The sequence below is a fragment of the Rhinolophus sinicus genome, chromosome 2 (assembly GCF_057876585.1).
Source record: "Rhinolophus sinicus isolate RSI-liver-muscle chromosome 2, RSI-T2T, whole genome shotgun sequence".
Taxonomy (NCBI): domain Eukaryota; kingdom Metazoa; phylum Chordata; class Mammalia; order Chiroptera; family Rhinolophidae; genus Rhinolophus; species Rhinolophus sinicus.
The window spans coordinates 138029783-138046065 of record NC_142502.1 but is presented as its reverse complement, the minus strand read 5'-3'; the positions used below and the strand labels follow the sequence as shown (position 1 = coordinate 138046065).

Genomic DNA, 16283 nt, shown 5'->3' with positions numbered 1-16283 from the left:
TGCCCCCAAAGGCTCCCATATCACCCCATTTCTCTCTTCCCCTGCACTGACCTCTCTCATTAACTACTTGTGGTAAAGGCCACGTCTATTTCCCAGGTTGGAACACTTGGCATTCTGCCCTCCCCACCCCTATGTTCAGTGAATGAATGACTGAATGAGGTCACTGTGAGGCCCAGTCCCCTCAGCAGACCACAGGAAGTGGGTCCTGGCCACAGCAGAAGCACTGAGGCCTTGAGGGTGGTTTGGGGTACACAGGGACTTCCCAACTCCCAGCTTTATAGCAGGCTCTCAAGGTATCAAGCCCAGCCAGGCCCCGGTGGATGTTCTGCACCCCCTCCCTCATCATGCAAAAGACAGGGTGGTCTGAGGCCTCATGTCCCTCAGCCTAGGGTATACCTGGGCAAGTTTTGGCGTATTCCCCTCTCCAAACCCCCACCGTTCCCCTGGCAACCTCAGTGCTCTTTCCAGGAACATTCTCCGCCTGAAGTCTGAACCGACCTCAGCTGGAGAGGGTTGGGGGACCGGGCGACTAAGGTGGAGGGAGGCTCCTGACTGCCTCCTAGGCCCAGTGTGGGGTTTGGGGGGCCCCTCCCGGAGCCTGGCTGAGCCCACGGCTCCCGCCCTAATCAATGGGCCGCAGCCGGCGGGAGGGGCGGGTCAGAGGATTAGGGCGGAGAAGGGCAATTACAGCCGACCGGCCGCGCTCGGCTTTCCTCAGGCGCGGCTCAAATGCCACATTTCGGATGCAGCGCCGCGCTCAGCCTGTTTGCTCAGGGAGCCAGGGCCCGGGGGCAGGAAGCCAACTCGCAAGTGTATCGGAGATTAGGAGCCGCGGCGGCGGTGGCGGGCGCTGGGCAAACACGCGGCGGCCGCCTCAATCCCTGGTCCTCGATTCCGCCCGCGGCGGCGTGAGCCTGGTGGTGACTTGGCCATTTGCTGGTGTGTGGTGGGGGGAGCCCCGGCCCCTAACCCACCCAGGGGGTGGGGGGCTTGGCGCCAGCCTAAGGGGAGGCTCGGCCGCCTGTGCTGCCGAGCGGATGGGGGCGGGGGACGCGGGGACGCTGGGTTCCCAAGGAGGCGACTCGCAGGAGGCAAGCCCCCGGCGGGGGAGCAATGTATTTTTTTTCCTTCCTTTCAATGTTATAGATTTGCACCTTTTCCTCAATGAGCATACACTGGAGGACCAACTCCCGTAAAAACTGGGTTGGTACCAAAAATCATGATAGGAGAACGAGAGAAAGAAGGAGGGCACGGGAGAGAGAGCAGGACCGGAGTGGGGCGGAAGGACAAGGAAAGGGCGGAGGAAGGGGAGAGGGTGGGCGAGGGGAGGAAACCCCGCACGGCTTCCTTTAGTCCACGCTCCCGCATTCGCCCCCAGGTCTGGCTCTAACATCCCCGCTCTCCGCACCCCCAGTCCTCCGTCGGCCTTGTGGGGAGAGAGGAAAGAGCGCCACATTGGAGGTGGGGAATGAAAAAGAGCCAAAAGTGGAGATGTGAAGGCCAGAGTGGCCAGCCCTTCGTCCGGGTGCACACCCGGGTCTGGCAGCCTTGCCGCGGGGCCAGCGGTCCCGAGCCCTGGACCAGTGCGGCGGGGGCACGGCGCCCCCTGGTGTCCAAGGATTTCGCTGCCCAGCACTGACTGCCTCCCCAGGTCTGAGTCCTAGGCAGCTCTGGGAAGCGAGCCTCTGAAAGGTGAACCTCTGACAGGCTTCCAGCAGCCCCAGGGGACGTGCCCAGAGTCTGGAAGTCCAGATTTTCCAGGACCCTGGAGCTCCAGAGGTCAGAAGGACAGTCTAGCACTGCGGAACAAACTCCTCTCCTTGGTGCTGTAGGACACCCACACACCAGCCTCCACCACACCCCCTGCTAAAGATCCTCTTGTCCTGCTTTAGCCCCCTTTCCGCACCAACTCACCCTCAATCCTTGCTCCTTCCTGTAACTGAGCAGACTGGAACGCCTCCAAACATGCCTTTGCTCAGGCTTCTTGGAGGGTCCAAATCCTGTCCATCTACCAAGGCACAGGTAGCCTTTAACCTCTTCCCCCAGGAAGCCCTCCAGGGCTTCTCCAGCTCAGAGGCTCTGAACCAATTTAACATCTGATTCCATCTCAGGATCCCTCTGTAGGGGACCTTAGCCTTCTCTCTTCTCCTGACAGGCTATTTGTTCTGTTGGAGCTGGGAGATTTGGCCAAGGGTAGGATTTCCCCCCATCTCCAGACACATACTGGAGCTTGAAAGGGAAGTGGGCTGGTCCCTGTCCACTGCGCAGGGGCTCTTCACCCTCAGGAGTGACATAGTGTCCCTCCCAAGGATCCCCAACCCGTGCCTCACTTCTACAACTGGCTGCTATGCGCTACCCCACCCCATCGTGGTCCCTTGGGAGATAAGGGCACTTTGTAATCACCACTCTTCTGGGAGCAATTATGAAGTCCTTTATCTTGCTATTGACACTTCTGAACTGAACCAGCAAGCCTGCTCCCTTCCTCTTCACCCTCCCCTAAGTTCCTTAGTAAGAACCTGGGGCCTCCAGAAGTGACCAGGTCAGGCAACTACCAGTTCCAAGAGTTGGGGGGGGGGGGGTCCAGCCCTCACCTTGAGAGAGGCTGTGGCTATACCTACCCGGACCTTCCCTTCACTGTGGCTGGATATACTGACCAGGCAACTTTCATGAAGGGCAATGCAGCAACATCAGCCAACATTTCCAATGAGCCTCTCTCATCCCAGAAATTGCACATTTAAAAATCTCTCCTGAAGAATACTTTCAGGGAGCACAGCGCTCATAAGGATGCTTGTCATGGGCAGAAGGAGAAAACCATCTAAGGCCCATCAGTAGTGGGCTGGCTCAACCATTTGCTGTACAACCATTTATTAAAAATGAGTTGGAGCTATATAGAGGGTGCCAAAAAAAAGTACACACATTTTAAGAAAGGAAAAAACTTAAAATCAAGCTGATGGTAACCACTTTGAGCACCTCTTGTAATTGCAGAAGTCAAATGCGACTTGTATTCATCTTTTCTTATTAGTATATATTGAGTATTACAATTTTAATGCAGTTTTTTTCCTTTCTTAAAATGTGTATACATTTTTTGGCACTCTTTGTATATACTGACTTGGTGAAGTGTACAATATATACTCATATTAAGTGAGAAATTAAGCAAGTGAAAGAACATTTTTATAGTTTGAGTCGTTGATTTTTGTCATAATCATTATAATAAATACATGTTAGTGTATATAAGGAAAATAAATAAATCTGAAAATTACTGTTCTCAGAGGTTATTTTGTTAGGGGACTGTGGAGTGGATTTCATTTTCTTAATAGTAATTTCGGTATTATTTTTATGCAACATGTATGTTTTAGTTTTGGAATCAGAAAAAAAGTCTGTGAACCCATCCTGTCAGGACTGAAGGGCCTTAGCTAGCAGCACATTTGGGGCTGGCAATGGTTGTGATCTGGACGTAGGAAGATGGGTCTCCCCCACACACTGCAGAGACCCCAGGAATCAGTTTGCCGCTGGCAGCCGGGGAAGCCGGCGTTTGCGTCACACGGTCTGCGCGCGCCCCCTGCTGCCTATCGCAAGAAACGACACTTTCTGTCGGCTGGGCCTCTCCGTAGGACCTGGTTCCAGATGCTCCCCACCTCTCATATCGCAGTGCGTCCTGTGGCCTCGCTGGGGCAGCGCCCAGGAGGGACAGGCACTTGAAGAGCAAAACGGCGCCTCTATGACTGGGCTCAGCACCCTCTGAGGCTATCATCTTACTCCACAGGGGCCCTAAGCAACTTTCCGGTAGCACATCATGCAGCAAGGTAGACGTAGGGCCAGACCAGTCTAGGTATCCTGACAGCAGGTCCAGACCTCTACAAACCAGTGACGTAATGGCGGGCTTACATTCTCCAGGGCACTGCACGAGGAACTCCGTGAGACTGGGTCCTGCCTCCTAGGAGCCCTCCCAGGGGCCTGATTCTGTGCTCTGTTCAGGACTAGCTTTGGGAGTCCCTGTGCTGTCGCTGCGCGTAGCCTACCTGGGCAGTGACCACTGACAGAGTCCCCTACAGCACCAAGTCCAGGTGTGTTCCCAGCCAACAGAGAAGCACCAGCCCTGGAAAGCTCCAGAAGCTCCCTCTCCCCCAGGGCTGAGGTCGTAAGTTCCCTGGGGAAGGAGGCACAACGCAAGGTCAGGACCAGAAGAGAGTGGAGGAAGGAGAGGCTGCCCCTCCCTTCTGCCATGGACTAGCTGTGTCACCTGGATAAGTGGCTTTCCCTCCATTCTGAGCCTTGTGTTCTTTATTTGTGAAGTACCATAGGTAGCTACTGCAACCATCCTAGCAAGAGACGGGAAGCTTGGTCCACAGTGATATCAGGGGAGGTGGTTGGATGAAGTCAGATTCTGGACATGTTTTGAAGGTAGAGCCTTACAAGAATCATGCTGATGGACTGGACGTGAGGATGAAAGAAAGAGTGGATCCAAGGAGGACTCCAAGTGTTTTAGCCTGCGCGGCTAGAAGGATGAAGTTGCCATTTTCTGGGATGAGAAAGGCTGCGGGAGCAGCAGGATGGGGACAGATGAGAAGGCGCGAGGCTCCCCAAAACTCACAGTGTGAATGTGTACAAGTCTGATGTAAGCCAAGGTCTGTCTGACTCCAAAGGCCTTTCCTCTTCCACTCCTGCGGGCCCCAGAGAACAGGCAAAGCAGGAGGGGTCCTCTCCCTGCCCCCCTCTCCCTTTAACCAGGTCAGCATACTCTGGAGAAATCACACCTTCAAACACTCGATTGTAGTCAGTTTTTGACTGACTGTTGCATGCTGTGATCTGATTTCATCTTCAAACATCTGTCCATTTTGTGAACAAGCATTATAATTGTCATTGGTCTTAGCCCGTGAGGTTCCCAAATTACTGATCTGCCAGTGCCCCTCTCAGAGGTCTCCCATTCTATGAAAGAGTCAGACCACGCAATGTGTTTTGGTTATCTGCTGTAGTATAGCAAACTGCCCTAACACTTTGTGGTTTCAAACAACAGCTATTTTATCTGCTTACAATTCTGGGGGGGGGGGGGTCAGGAATTTGGGCAGGGCTTAACTGGAATGTTCTTCTGCTTCATGTGGTGGCAGCTAGGATCTCTTATGAGGTTGCAATCAGGGCTGGCTTCACAGGCATGTGTCATATGCAGTCGCACAGGTCCCCACATTCAGAGAGACCCAGCAGTTGGTTTAATGCTCTGCCATTGCTATCTTGAAATTTTTCATCATTTTGAACAATGGAATCTATGTTTTCATATTACACTGGGTTCCGCAAACTATGTAGCTGGTCTGGGTGCATCAGATGGCGGCTGGGACTGGAACAGTCAGGATAGTTTCATTCACAAGTCTAGGGTCTTGGCAGGTTGGCTGAGAGGCTGGGCTCTCTCATCCTCTCCTCACGGCTAGCTCGGGCTTCTTCACAAGAGTGAGCCTTCCATAGGGTCCCATATGGCAAAGGGAAAACTCCAGATCATAAGGCCCAGCTTCACAAGTTACACAGTGTCACTTTCTCCACATTCTGTTGACCAAAACAGGTCACAGGGTTAGCCCAGATCCAAGAAGAGGAGAGGGGGAAATAGCGTGGCCACTTTGCCACAGAGCATATAGGAAGGAAGCTATTGTTACAGCCATCTTTGGAACCATACCCTGCCACACAATGTTTGTCTCCTATCTGCCCGATAGGCCCAAGTTCCCAAGAGGATGAGAGAATGATATCCCTGCTGCTTTTTGCTCCTGCCCTCTCCCTACTTCTGCCACACTTGCCAACTGAAGCTAGTAGAATTGGTTTATCTCAGGCAGGGTCAGGGATCTGTTTTGCCCACTTAGACCCCGAGAATGACTAGAGGCCTGGCCTTGGTCAGAGAGGCCCGTTGATCACTTTAACGAGCAAGTGGTGGGAAAAGGGTGGGCTAAGTGAACAGGCCTAGGAAGCTGGGGGCTATAGCTCTACCCCCTTTCCCCTGAGCAGTGAGGACAATTGGAATGAGGAACCTAAAGCAGAGGTAGAGCCTGCTGCTCTAAGCATGTTTCCCGGACCAGCAACCCTAGCAGCACCCAGGAGTGTGTTAGAAATGCAGACCCTACGCATCCAACCCGGACCTACTGAGTCAGGAGCTACAACTGAATCAGATCCCCAGGTGATGCATATGCACGTTAAGGTTTGAGAAGCTGCTCACCTGGCTGTGGTGTAATCACCTGGAAAGGTTTGCCCCGGCCACACCCCAGATACACTAAACCAGCATCTCAGAGGTGGGACCCTGGCAATGGGAGACTTTGTTCCTCAGTAGGCAGCTCCCATGGTGAATGAGGAGGTCAAATTCCAAACCCTTCCCGACTCAGGGCTCCTCATTGGACATGCCCCACTGCTCTTCTCTGGAAGCCAGGGCTAAGCTTCCAGTGGGGTCCAACCCTCCCATCTCCTCATCAGGAGCTTGTAGATGTTGATTTTCCCAGACCGTTCTCCAGACCCTGGAGGCTCTGAGTTAGGCCCATAATCCCCCTTCCCACGCCCACCCCGATGTTTAAAGCCAGGACTCCATGGGGCAGTTCTCCATACAAGTGTGAACGGCAAACAAATCCGTCTGGACACAAATAAGGGCATTTCCTAACAGGAACCTCAGTTCGGTGCCAAACAAACAGGCAGCCAGAGCACCTGCCCCACTCCTAGACCCCCAGCTGGCAGCAAGGCCCAGCCTCCGCACCTGGCCTGGTTAATGAGGTTTCCCATGACTTCCAGGGCCCCTTCCCACACAAGTTCTCTCCCAGCCTGCCCCCAGCCCAGGGACTCAACCTCCCAGCCTTAGCAGGTGGTGGCAAAGGCTTGGTGACAAGCCCAGAAACCTGCTTGTGGAAGAACTTTAAAAAGGTTACAAGTGGGTGAGGAAAGGTCTGGACTGGTATGCAGGGCCTGTGACAAGTCTGTCCTCTTCTCCCTGCCCCAACACTACCCAACATCTACGTGCAAGATACACACACACACACACACACACACACACACACACGCCGACACCATCACCATCATCATCATCATCATTTCTACTATCCTTTCTTGTGAGGACAGAAACCTTTCTAGATTTCTCCCCTCTCCAACTCCATCTGCTTACAAGACTCTTGGAAAGGTCACACACATCACAACCCAACTCTTTCTGTGTCTTTCCATTTCAACAATGCCCCTGAGTTTCTGGAGCCTTGGGTCATGTCTGAATGTGGACGATGCAGAGAGGAGCTAAAGCCGGAGAGGAGTGACTTTTAAAAAAGAACCAATACCTTTGTTTGCCGCTTCTGCTGGTGTTGGAGTTCAGTCAGTTATGAGTAGTTAAGTCTAGTTACCGTGTTTCCCCCCAAATAAGACCTAAACGGAAAATAAGTCCTAGCATGATTTTTCAGGATGACATCCCCTGAACATAAGCCCTAATGTGTCTTTTGGAGCAAGAATTAATATAAGACCACATCTTATTTTGGGGGAAACACAGTAGTACTTAATAGAATTTACTGTCTCACACACACTTCTACCAACCTCCATCTCCCGTTGACCCACAAAGGAAAAAACAATACCTTTCCTCCTCTGAAAGCTGTAAGCATAGAGGAAAAATCAATTCAATTAAATTCAATTTCAGCCATTTCAATTGATACTCTCATTGTGGAATTTAGAGTCTGAGTTGGCATTCTGGCAGTTCACGAGCTGTAAAACAAATCACTTAGTTCTCCCAGATCCAAAATGGGAATAACAGCATGATTGTGGGGATCAGCAAGATGCAAAAATACTCACCCAAGCAGCGCCTGGGGTATCACAGGGGTTCTGTAAAGAACCATCCCTCTTTCTTGTCCCTTTCTTCAGACTGGAGGAATAAGGGAGAAACAGAATTCAGGTCAGGAAATGTGTGTACCTATTATGTGCTGGGCACTGCGGTTGGCATAGCGGGTGGATAAAACAACAAATAAGGCCCTGACCTGGGTGTTGGGCTGTCACAGGGATGTGGTATCGAGTGAGCTAGAAGCTCAGAGCCATGGGCTACTTTGCCTTTTGGAGAAATCACTTCCCATTTAGTTTGGCCTCAGTGTCCTTCCTTTTCTGTACAACAGAGGGCTTTGACTAGTTAGCTGCTAAGGTCCCAACCAGCTCTAAAGGACTGTAAGTGGGTAGAAAACATACTAGTCTCACTGCACCAGGGTTGTTTGCCCCAGTCCTTATTCTACCTCTCAGATCATTCCTTCTTCCCTTTGTCTTTGCCCATCGCTAAAGTCCAGCGTCCCAGTGGCTCCATACTAACTAGCCCTTCTCTCTTCTCTCACATTTTCTTTCTGCATAATCTCACCCACTCCATGCCTTCCTTTGGAGGGATCTGCAGAGGAAAGCCTCCTCCAAGGAGCCTTCCTGGATCTCTGAAGTTATAACGAATCTGTCCTTCATATTCCCATAGAATCTGCCCTTTTAGTTTGACAGCTGTGTTACTTAGTGGTGGATGAGTCTCTCTGCAACTCCCTCCCCATGAGATTGTGAGTTCCCAATGGGAAGAAACTCTATTCTTCATTCCTTTGTACTCCTCATAAACCCAGCACATACACTAGGCCTCAAACAAACAGATGTGTGTTGACTTCAGTCTAATTGAAGAGCATAGAATTTCAGAGAAAGTCTTAGAAGCAGCGTACGTAAGAAAACGTTAGGAAACAGTGGGTAACTGCAAAGTGTAATGTGTGTTAGCATATAGAGTGCCTCCCCTGTGTCACTGTGCATCCCGGGGAGGGAGGAACAAACAAGCAACCTTGTTTGCTCTTGGCCTGTCAGGTGCAGGGGACGCAGGAGGGGCAGAGGAGGGGAGGAACAGGTGTGGGCTGGAGCCGAAAGCAGGGCAGGGGGGAGAGATGTGGGGCTCCCCCCAAGGTAGCCCTCAGGCCCTCTCATTCTGCATATTCCCCATTTAGCACCTTTTTTTTCTGGATGAAAAAATACCTCCCTTTGGAAAGATGAAAGAGAAAGAAAGAGATGGAGAGCGAAACTGCAACAGAGAAAGTGTGAAGGAGAAAAAAGACAAGGATTCATGAGGGTGTTGGGAGAAAAGGTTGCACAGAGCTCTCCCAACACATCTTCCCCAACTTGCTAGATCCCCTGACGAGGGCTCAAAATGTTGGTGTTTATAGCAATGCTTCTTCCCTCAACTGTAAGCAAGTGCTTGTAGAGGTAAAAAAAAACTTTGATTGACCTACCGTGTTTCCCTGAAAATAAGACCTAGCCAGACAATCAGCTCTAACGTGTCTTTTGGAGCAAAAATTAGTATAAGACCTGGTATTATATTATATTATATTATATTATATTATATTATATTATATTATATTATATTATACCTGGTCTTATATTAAAATAAAACTGGATCTTATATTAATTTTTGCTGCAAAAGATGCATTAGAGCTGATGGTCTGGCTGGGTCTTATTTTCGGGGAAACACGATAGTATTTGCTTGAAAATAACAATTAGAATGAGACTGGGGGATTGTGTTTAAGTTCCCTGAAGAACTTGGGGGAAAGAATATGATGATGAGTCAGGGGTTTACGTTCCCACTCAAGGTCCAGGTAAGGGACCTAAGTTTCTGTGGCTGTCCTATGGGACAAATTATGTTCCCAACCTCACAGGTCTCTTCTGTTAAAATCAGGTAGTTGATTGGAAAGGACCATGAAAGTTAGGATGGAGACATATATGGACAGATTCCAATGAATCTGGGGACCTTGAGTCCCTAACTTCTGCTGAACCTCCTTTTTCAGTAGACACAGCCCTTCCAGCCCTGTCTGAGGAAGTTAGTCTCTCCTTGCTTGAAGGACCTGTAATGGCCCCGCCCTGAAGAGGTGGTCTTGATTTTTTTTCAAGGTCTATCTCCATCACCTCTCATTGCTTATAGACTCAAGTCCAGAGGGTGAAGTACAGAGCATGACCCATGAGAAAGTATGATATTCACCCAGATAATTGCATGATTTTGCCAATTTATATTAACAGAGACCTGGGGAAATGTACAGACATGAATTCCCTAAATTGTGGGATTAGAGTGGAAGGAACATAAAGTCAAATTAGGCTGAATTTATTTATTGAGGGCTCACTAGGCAGAGATTCCTGATCCAAAATGTTTACCTTGAGTAGTGATCCTAACAGTTTGCTCGGTTGGTTGACTGAAATCTGGAAGCTGAAATGACAGAACTTTTTTGAAATACTATAGAAGAAAGTATCCAAAGGCTACAAAAGGTTGGAATGCTAGATTTATCACATAAGACTTGTTTACCCCTTCCCTAAGGTCTAGAGGACACTTCGTTCACCAAGTCTGTGAGAAACTCTTCAGGTCTCAACCTGAAACCCTTGAAGAACTCTATTGTGGCTATTCTCTGTAGGCCAGAAATAATAGTAGTAACTTATGCCATTGAACTTGGCTCCCTAAATTCAATGGACATGATGGGATCCCAGATTAACAGGGTCCAGGTGATTATAGTTAATCACCAAAGACAAGTAGGTATGGTTACTGTAATGGGCTCATGAAAAATGTAGCCATGGTGGGAGGGATAAAGGTTAGACATGGGCTTAGTAACAAGGATTCCCACTCACCAAGGCCAATCTGGCTGTAGCCCTTGCGTGGCGCTCAACGAGCCAACAGCAGAGACCAACACGGAGCCCCCAATTTGGAAACCAATCAGCCAACTGGTGGCAGGTTGGTTCCATAGGAAGGGCCAGTGATTTGTTCTCACTGGAATATCTAGTTACTATGACATGGATTTGCCTTCACCCACCCTCAGTGCTTCTGCCAAAATCACCATCGTGAATTTATAGAATGCCTTATGTACTGTCATTCCACGGTCATAGGTCAGGTTTCCATATATACCTGGGTCTGTTTCTAGGCTCTGCATTCTGTTCTAGGCCCTTCATCTATCCCTAAGTTGATGTCACATTGTCTTTTTATTACAGTTTTATAAGAAGTGCTCACATTGTGGATAAGGCAGGTTCTTTCATCTTGTTCATTTTATTCAGATTGTCTTATTTATTCTTGGTGCTTCATTCGACAGTTCTTTAATCAGTTTGACAACTTATACAATTCTGTTAGGATTTTTAAAATAATAATTGCATCTAATTTTTAGATGACTTAGGCAAGAAATGCCATCTTTCAACAGTGAGTCTTCCCATCCATTTATTCAAGTCTTATTTCATGTTCCTCAACACTGTTTTCTAATTTTTCAACATTTTGCACATCTCTAAAGTTTACCCCTATGTATCTTATAATTTTTGTTGCAGTTATGAGATATATTTTTCTATTACATTTGCTGATAATATGTGCCACTACTGATTTTTTTTTCTCTTTGGATCTTTTTTTTATTATTATTAGTTTCAGGTGCACAAGACAAAGCAATACTTAGATGTTTATCATTTATATCCCACACACTACTACTGATTTTTATATATCGATCCCATATCCAGCAACTTCTGTAAATTTTCTAATTAGTTCTAATAGTTTCTCTGTGGATTTGCTTAAATCTTCTCTGTAAATGATCATACTGTCTGCAAATTAGAATAGTTTGTCTCTTCCTTTCCAGTTCTTATATGTTTGTGTGTCTTATTGCACTGACTAGAATCTCTAGTACAGTGGGATTTTAAAAGTTGTAATTGTTTTTAATTTTTAGATGACTTTGGGAAGACTTGTTATCCTTTACATTGATTCATCCCATTTATTTATTCAGATTTTATTTTGTGCCCTGCAATAATGGAAAAACATGATAATAACGAATATACATATCTTATTTCTGACTTGGAACTGCTTCTGAAGTCTCATGTTTAAATATGATTCTTGCCGTAGGTCTTTGATGAGTAACTCTTTACCCTTTAGTTTGGTAAAAGGTAGACTTCTAAAATGAATAAATGTTGAATTTTATAAATTTTTTTCTATATCTACTAAGACCATTATATTATTTCTTCAACGTGTTTATATGGAGTACTACTTTCATGATTACCTTTTACCCTTAAGTTGGTTAAAAGTTTTCATTTTTTAAATGATTGCAGAACTTTATCAAATGTTTTACTCTGCATCTGTTAAAAGTATTACATTTTTCTTTATTCTGTTAATATAGTATACTTCTTAATAGATTTTTGTGATGTTGAACTTTCTTACATCTCAGGATAAATCCTATTTGATCATGATTAATCATTATTTTTATATAAACTGCCACATTTGATTTGTTAATATCTATTTAACATTTTAGCTCCTTAGCATCATAAGGATAACTGGTTTATGATTCTCTCTTAAACTATCTTTTTTTGGTTTGGAGGTCAAGGTTACACTAGCCTCAATAATGATTAAGGTCGCTTTCCCCCTCTTTGCAACGCTCTGAAACAGTATAAAACCAGGATTACTTGTTCCGTAAAACTATTGGGACTGCATGTATTCTTGTAGGAGAGCGGGAAGTGATTCATAAAATTTTAATTTCCAATTAACAATTAGCGGTATACTGTTTTCTATTTTTTCTAAAGTCTATTTGGACAATTTATATTTTTCTAGAAAATTATATACTTCATATAAGTTTTCAAATGTATTAACAATGTTATTCATGATAATTCTTTACAATAATCTCTATTTTATTTCTAGCCTTGCTCTAGCATTCCTAATAATGTTTATTATGCCTTTTTTTACTCGATGAATCTTGACAATAGTCTGTTTATTCTATTATCTTTTCCAAAGAACCATTTTTGATTTTGTTGATCTCAACTGTATCATCTTTTTCTATTAACTGTATCATTTTTCTATTTCGCTACTTTATATTTTTATCTGTATTTTTTCATTTCTTCTATTTTCTTTAACTTTTCCTTGTTGCTTTTTTCCTACCTACTTAAATTGAACACAATTCATTTATTGCCAGTCTTTATTCTTAGTGTTACTTTTTGTTATAGAAAATTTTAAATATAAACAAAATCAGAAAGAATACTATAATGCAACCTCATACTCTCATCAGCCATCTTCAACAATTTTCAACTAATGGTCAACTTCAGGTTGGCCAATCACCAACCCAAGATTATTTTGAAGCAAATTCTGACATCACATATTTTCATGTATAAATTGTTCAGTAGGTTTTTCTAAATTTTAAAGACTCATTATTCCTAAAAAATACTATTATGTTACCTAAAAAATACCATTATCATACATAATCCCATTATCCTACCTTAGAAAGCCTTTATACTACTTGAAAAAAAAAACTAGTAATCTTTCGTGTCATTCAATATCCAGTACTCAAATTTTCTCAATTATCTCATAAATACTTACACAGTTTCTTTGCCTCCTAATGAAGTCCAATTATTGCAATTTGTTAATATGTCTTTTATGACTCTTTTAACCTATAGGTCCTCTCTTCACCTTTTTTTCTTTATAATTTATTTATTGATAAATTATTTGTTGATATTTGTTGATGGTTAGTATGTCCTGTAGCGTGTCCCATAGTCTGGATTTTGCTGATTGCATCCCTTTGGTTTAATACGTTGCTCTGGTTATTATATTTTCTGTGAATTGGCAGTTAGATCTAAAGACTTGATCAGATCTGGGTTTGATTTCTTTTTTCTTTTATGACAACAAACTTCATAGGTAAAGTTGTGTACTTCCATCAGCAGCACATAATTTCTGGTTGTCTTACTGTTTATGTTAGGAGTTACTGATGGTCATTGCCACTATATCTGATGCTGTTTTCTTTCCCATCATTTTGGTTGCCTAAAATTCTTTCTCTAGTAGATTCTCCAGGCAGAGATTGCGGGAATAGTATCCTCATATTTTTTTTTAACCCTAAACACCTTAAGAACAAACTCAAGAACGATGAAATTAGGAAACCTATCCTGGCCTACCCTCTCCTTTGGAATAGAAACACTCATCTCACTTAAACATAGGCTAAAAGTCTCTGTCTTTTATGTTGTAGTGTGACTGCTTCTCTATTTGGATTTTTTTCTGCTATTGTTTTTGTATTTTCTGTTTACCTTCTTCTTTAAATATGTTTGTCTCCTTTTCTACCTTCTAGAGAACTGATAAAATTTTCCACATGTACCCTGCCCTTCCTTTTTAAAATCCTCTGACTTGGAAACTATGGATTGTATTTCTATTCTTTTAGCCTTTGCCCTTAAAATTTATATATATATATATATATATATATATATATATATATATATATATATATATTTTTTTTTTTTTTAAATTTTTTTTTTTTGTAAATTTTATTGGGGAATATTGGGAGTGTTCTTTAAATATGTTTGTCTCCTTTTCTACCTTCACAGTGTGTTTCTCCAGGGCCTATCAGCTCCAAGTCGATGTCCTTCAATCTAGTCGTGGAGGGTGCAGCTCAGCTTCAAGTCCAGTCACCATTTTCAATCTTTAGTAACAGGGAGTGCAGCCCACCATTCCATGCAGGAATTGAACTGGCAACCTTGTTGTTGAGAGCTCGCACTCTAACCAACTGAGCCATCTGACCACCCCTTAAGATATATTCTTAACTATTATTTTTGCCTACTAATAAATAAAATTAGTCAATATTTTTAATTCTTCTCCTGAACATGACAATGACCTTAACAGGCCCATTGTTTAATATGCTCAATATTATTATTGCTGTTACTATTGCTTATTACTTCTTGCCTACTTGCTCTAGCTAAAACTTCCAGTACTATGTTGAATAACAGTGGTGAGCGTGGGAGTTCTTGCTCCTGATCTTAGATGAAAAGCTTTCAGTTTTTCACTAAGTAAGATGTTTACAGTGGGTTTGTCATACGAGTATATGGCCTTTATTATGTTGAGGTACTTTCCTTCTCTCCCCATTTTAGTGAGTTTTTTTTCATCATAAGTGGATGTCATAGCGTTAGATGCTTTTACTGTATCTATTGATATAAACAGATGATTTATCCTTCATTTTGTTAATGTGTTGTATAACATTGATTGATTTGTGGATGTTGAACCATCCTTAAATCCCTGGAATTAATCCCACTTGACTGTAGTGTATGAGCCTTTTAAGCCTTTTGATGTATTGTTGTATTCGATTTGTTAATATTTTGTTGAAAATTTTTGCATCCATGTTCATCAGAAACATTGGCCAGTAATTTTCTTTTATTGCATTGTCCTTTCCTACTTTTGGTATCAGGGTAATGTTGGCATCACAAAATTAGTTAGGAAGCATTTCCTTATCTTCAATTTTTTGAAAGAGTTTAAGAAGGGTAAATATTAGATCTTCTTTAAATGTTTGGTAGAATTCACCAGTGAAGCCATCAATCAGCTCCAGGGCTTTTCATTGTTGGGAGATTTTTTTTTTTTTAACTGATGCAGTCTCCTTATTAGTTACAGGTCTATTCACATTTTCTGTTTCTTCATGATTTAGTTTTGCTAGTTTGTATATTTTGTATGAATTTGTCAATTTCATTTAAGTTATCTAATTTGTTGGTGTATAACTGCTCATAGTACTTGCTTATAAATTCTTTTTATTTCTGTAGAATTGGTAGTAATGTTTCATTTCTGATTTTCATTTCTGATTTTAGTAGTTTGAGTCATTTCTGATTTTCATTTCTGATTTTAGTAGTTTGAGTCATTTCTGATTTTCATTTCTGATTTTAGTAGTTTGAGTCTTCCCTTTTTTTTCTTAGTCCATCTGGCTAAAGAGTTGTCAATTTTGTTGATCTTGTCAGAGAACCAACCTTTGCTTTCACTGATTTTCTCTATTGTTTTTCTATACTCTATTTCAGTCTTCATTTTTCCTTTATTCTGCTAGCTTTGGGTTTAGTTTGTTCTTTTCTCCTCTAGTTCCTTAAGTTGTAAAGTGAGGTTGTTTATTTAAGATCTTTCTTTTTTTGGATATAAGTACTTATAGCTATAAATTTCCTCCTTAGCACCACTTTCACTGTGTCCCATGAATTTGGTAAGTTGTATTTTTGTTTCGATTCATATCTAAGTATTTTCTATTTCCCCTTGTAATTTCTTCTTTAATCCATTTGTTGTTTAAAAGTGTGATGATTAATTTCCTCAATTTTATGAATTTTCCAGTTTTCCTTTTGTTATTGATGTCTAAATCCATCCTATTGTAGTTAGAGAAGATACTTTGTATGATATCTGTCTTCTGAAATTTACTGAGACTTAATTTGTGGCCTAACATATAATGTATCTTGGAAAATGTCCCATGTGCACTTCAGAAGAATGCGTATTCTGTTGTGGGTGGATAGAATATTCTGCATATGTCTGTCAAATGTAAGTGGTTTTTGAGATGTGATCACAAGATATGGTGAATGTTTAAATA

General features: G+C 43.7%; 1 long non-coding RNA gene across 1 annotated transcript in view; it reads right to left on the bottom strand.

Moving 5' to 3' along the window:
• LOC141571565 (uncharacterized) overlaps positions 1-16283 on the bottom strand; it is a 41567-nt gene that overhangs the window by 15022 nt on the left and 10262 nt on the right. Inside the window, exon 2 of the long non-coding RNA XR_012496403.2 lies at positions 7783-7852. This is a non-coding gene — a long non-coding RNA (uncharacterized LOC141571565). The remainder of the gene's footprint in view (positions 1-7782; positions 7853-16283) is intronic.